Source organism: Nothobranchius furzeri, chromosome 9 (genome assembly GCF_043380555.1).
Source record: "Nothobranchius furzeri strain GRZ-AD chromosome 9, NfurGRZ-RIMD1, whole genome shotgun sequence".
Taxonomy (NCBI): domain Eukaryota; kingdom Metazoa; phylum Chordata; class Actinopteri; order Cyprinodontiformes; family Nothobranchiidae; genus Nothobranchius; species Nothobranchius furzeri.
In genome coordinates, this window is record NC_091749.1 from 45,149,230 (window position 1) to 45,154,674 (window position 5,445).

Genomic DNA, 5,445 nt, shown 5'->3' on the forward strand with positions numbered 1-5,445 from the left:
AATGAAATCTCTTTGAGCTGGTCATAATGGACCACACAGGGTTGATGAAAAAGAACGATTTATTATGCGATTAATTAATATACATTTATTCTGAAGTTCACTAAAAGCCCTTTTTCCACTGGAGGACTCCTACTTCCAAGCACAATCAGTGCTGCAGACATTGTAAGGAAATTGTGAGAGCTGCAGTGTGATTGGTATGTGAAAAAGATGAGGAAATAAAAATGACCCAATGTTGATTTTAATCTCTGTTCTTGTTGTGGAAAAACCTACACAAAACCATTCGTACATGCAACAACATTATTAAATGAAAGAATCTGATGAGAATATAACAGTCTTACAAAGTGCATATAAAATCATCAAAACATTTAACATAATATCAAAGCGGTGTTAAAAACATCTAAATCATGATGACTTCTCTGAAGGCCTTCCTGCAAAATCTACTATTTATTTTTCTGGCAAATCAACAAAATGTGAAAGAAAAATAATGAAATAAAGATGCAGAAATTGTCTGATATGCTGTGATTTTTGTCACATTTGTACAGATATCTATATATGTGTGTTAACACGTGTAGTGGTTTTCAAAGTTGGGGTGAGGATCCCACTGTCACGGCGTCTCCAGTGAGCGGAGGCAAAGATCCAAATGCGGGTGAAAAAGGCAGGCAGGCAGGCAGACAGATAGACAGACAGACAGACAGACAGACAGACAGACAGACAGACAGACAGACAGACAGACAGACAGACAGACAGACAGGAAGGAAGGAAGGAAGGAAGGAAGGAAGGAAGGAAGGAAGGAAGGAAGGGCGGGCTTACAAAGGCTTTAATATAAAACACGCTGGACATAGAAACAATGAACCAACCAAAACATACAGAACTGAGAGGGTTTAAATGCATGAGGGCTGGGAGCTTGGGTGATTGGAAAACGAGAGGCAGGTGGGAGCAATTAACAGGGACACATGACTGAACAGCATAGGCGTCATTTTAACCGGGGATGCCGGGGACATGTCCCCGGCAAAATTTGTGATTGGCAGCTGTGTCCCCCCCCCTTTCAAAAAAGCCTACTGGTGAGGATTTTTGTTTTACCAGCTCAGATCTTATACCAGGGGTCGGCAACCTATTCCCATCAAAGAGCCATTATTACCCGTTTCCCACAGTAAAGAAAACACTGGGAGCCGCATCGTTGTGGGCGGGGCCTACTCTCAGACAGCAGAGAGCTGCTCACAACAGGTGACAGCAGCCGGTACCGGTCGCTCGCATGGGCGTCGCACCCGTGGGGGATGGGGGGATGCAACACCCACACTTTTCTTATTGAGATCATTCAACACCCACACTTTTGGTGTCGCACCCGTGGGGGATTCAACACCCACACTTTTCCAGCCATTTTGCTCACCTCCACACCTGTCTGGTTTCTCTATGTCGCACTCACTCTGTTTGCCTCATCTCCTTCTTCACCTCCCGCTTCTGACTGCCGATGTTGGGTTTCCAGTGGAGCAGGAGAGGGAGGGACGGAAGAGCTCGACTGAATTCATAATTTTACATCTTGACATTAGCTGAACAAAGTCTGAGTTTGATAAAGTGAAGAACAACAATTTGCAGAGGTTTATAATAGGCGCGGCGCCAGGTTTTCATTTTTGGGTGGGCCACGGTAATTTTGGGCGGACCTTAACAAGCAGTGGCTTAAGTGAAGCAGGCAGGTCGCGCTAGAAAATTTTGTTTAAAAAGACGTCATAAATGTTTTACCCTGTCATTTTAATTTATAAAATATGAAGTAAAAACTCCCAGTTTAATTTTCATTCATTTGTCATTAATATGTAGTCTACACCCGTGCGTTAAGTGGACCATCTTCCAGTAAAAGCAAAGCATCCAGCCCACCTCTCCAAATGCGTAAAATGTGCATCAGCCGCTAGTTAGGCGTGCCGCACGCACCGTCAGCTACGTCGGCCCAGACAAGAGCAGAGCAAATAGAGAAAGAATAGAGGATAATTCTGTCTGGATGTGGATGGAGATTACATTTTACAGCAGCCTAATCATCAATTAACTACGTAAACCATCACCTGTCTTCTAGTCCAAGCTATCAGCATTATTTTAATTGGTGTGTGTGTGTGTGTGTGTGTGTGTGTGTGTGTGTGTGTGTGTGTGTGTGTGTGTGTGTGTGTGTGTGTGTGTGTGTGTGTGTGTTTTCCACTTCAAACACTGGTCTAACCAACCAGACCAGCGTGTCCAGTAACACATTAATGTTACAATTAAACAGTTTCACTTCATGTAGGCTAGGAACGTTTCACCTGCCGTGGCCCGACCGCTTTTGCTCCACATAAACTTTGTGCGTGATCAAATGTCTCTGCAGGTGCTTTCTGAGCTGAAGAGGCTATTCTGCCTCAGACTGGATGCGTCATGAGTGTCCATATTAGAGACGGGAACAAGCGCTGTTCAGCCAAAGTTTCATAATTTCATAAAAAGAACATTTTTCCAGGTGACACATCCCTCAGAGAGTCCGGGTTTCCAGACAAAAAGTGGGAGGAAATCTTACCGCATGCGCCGTGGTTCTGCACTGCGCTGCGAACCCCTCTACAGACCTTCAGCCCACTGTCCACCATGGGCGCTCCGAGCCACGCTGAACACAGTGTCCAGTATAAAGCTCTGATGATCTGATGAGAATCTTTTCTTGATTGATTTAGTTACCTCCGCGATGTGCATTAACGATTAAAATGTCAGCTCATCTGTGTGCGCATCAGTGTGTGTCGGGGTAATTCTTTCAAAACAACCAACATCCTCGAGTTTATCTGTCAAAATAAAAGTCAAATGGAAATATCTGTAACCTGCCATTTAACTGTTTTGCCTTCTTGTGAAGATTGTTGCAAAGAGAAACAATTAAACTTGATTAACCCCAGAGCCACGCGCACTGTGCTGTACTTCCTGACTGTAAATAAGGGGGAAACGATTTAATCGGATCCTTCTCTTTTCAACATGGTTTAATGTAAAGTTTCATTCAGTACAAACTTTAGTTACACCAATCTAACGAGACAGAGCCTGGATTTATATTCTGAACAGTTTAAACATGTTTAAAACGGAGACATGTGTGACGCGTCTAAAATTCGCACCTGCTCCGCTATTATGGAAATTAAACTAACAAGATGAATAACATGAACTTATTTTAGGCACAGACAACATCCCCCACACTTTTGAAAATCTTGCAACGCGCCTGGTCGCTCGTGTACGTCAAAGTTATCTTTCATAAGACGATAATCAATAAAACGATTTATATAAAACGGATCCAGAAGTTGTAGCCCGTCTCTGCCTTCAATTTTTGGTATTTTTCACCCTGTTGGTGGTTTTACTGAGCAGGTGCCCCTTTTGTCATAAGTTTCTTTTTAAAACATGTTTAGACTGTTCAGAATACAAATCCAGGCGCTGTCACGTTTGATTGTTGTAATTAAACTTTGCAGGTGGGGAGGGTCAGAAAAGCATCCGATCATTTTGTTTTTCCCTCATTTACAGTGACGGAGATAACGGCGCAGTGCGCCTGGCTCTGGTGTTAATCAAGTTTAGTTTTATCTATTTTCACAAGAAAACAAAACAGTTAAAAGCAGGGCTTGTGTTGACGGGATAGTTCCCGTATTTGACCGTTTATTATGACGGAGAAAGAATAGAAAGAATGACCCCGACGCATGCAGACGAACTGACATTTTATTCCACTTAAATCGCAGATGTAGCTAAATCACTCAAGAAAAGATTCCCATCTGAACATCTGAGCTGGACACTGTTCAGCGCAGCTCGCTGTCAGCGTGTACTACATAAGGTGCACAGCGAGCTGAAGATGTGGAGAGGGGCTTGGAGCGTGTCGCAGAACTAGAGCGCATACAGGAAGGTTCTTCCCACTGAAGCGAGCGTTTTCCAAACCCGGTCTCTCAGAGAGACTCGTCACTTAGAAAATGTTCCCTTATTATGAAACTTTGGCTGAATAGTGCTTGTTCCTGTCTCCAATGTGGCAACGCATCCAGGAGCTGTCTGAGGAGAGTCCCAGAATCTCACATCGTCTTCAGCTCAGAAGCGCATATGATTACGCACAAGCGTGACGCGTCAACCCGGTCTCACAGTAAGACCGGGTTGGAACTGTTCAGGTTTACGCAGACAATCTTTACATTTAGAATTGGCATAAAGATGTAAAATTAATTCAGTAAAATATAAAGCATTTTATTTAAATATCCATTCATTATTTTACAAGCACAGAGAGCCGCATCAGATGGATGGAAGAGCCGCATGCGGCTCCAGAGCCGAGGGTTGCCGACCCCTGTGCTAGCCTACTTTATTGTCCCCAGCTATTTGTAAACCCCACTCAAGTGTATGGTTATTGTCCCCAGCAATTCTGAAAACAAACTGACGCCCTTGCTGAACAGAATGGGGAGACAGGAGTCATGAAGGTTGAGTTTGGGGTCCAGAGATAATCTCCAGAAATCAAACAGAAAAATGAGTCCCATCACCTTAAGCGATGCGAAATACAAAATATAGTACATAAATGTAAGTATTGCAGTTTGAGTTGTTAGTGTTTTATGTTCTCTTTAGCTCTTAAGCACGTTAATCATCTTGATTTTGTGGGTTTCAGAATACATGGCTGATCATGTGCAACTTGTAGGATTTGGAAACCTTTGTTAAATTAATAAAATCAAACCCATAAATATTTTTGAAAAATAAGTGAAAGGGAATGTCTAATATTTAGTAGTAGCCTACTAATTAACCTGTAAATGTGTCTTTTCTTTGTTTTATATAATTATCAATGTTTGATGTTTAATAGATCATTATAGTAAGTGATATCTGACAATTTATTAAAATAAAACTGTTGCAGCTGTGAACGTGCCTCTCTCTTCTTCCTCTTCTTCTTCTTCCTCAACTCTGTCTCCATCTGGTGGTGTTTCAATAGCATTACAACAACAGCAAATACAAACTTCTCTAGTGGTTACGCTCACAATCTTCCCAAATCATCCAGTCGCGACTCGCTACTGCCCAGCAGACATTGTCGCGATGCAACGTGGTGTCCACGGCCAAAAGTGGTCGCGGTCAGACGGATTAAACTGGTAAAAAAAAATATAACAGAAATTTTCCTAAAAGTTTACACTTGTCTACATGTAGGCTACAATTGTTACTTTGACAATCTACGTGTATTTCTACATATAGCAACACACTAACATGCAGCTGCTGTATTTCGGGGAAAAACACGTTTCTTATATTTTTTTAAATGCAAATGTCAAGAAAATAAAAGTGTCGCTTGAATCTACGTTCTGAAAAGAACTAAAATGGTCATTTTAATATGTGCAGTGAACACGTGCTGTGTGTCAGGTTAAATGTTAGCAGATGAGCAGGGATCGATGTCCAGTCCAATGTGATGTTGTTTATTAGGAGGAGGGCTGATTTACCGCTGCCCCCCCCCCCCCCCCCCCCCCCCCCCCCGCAGCA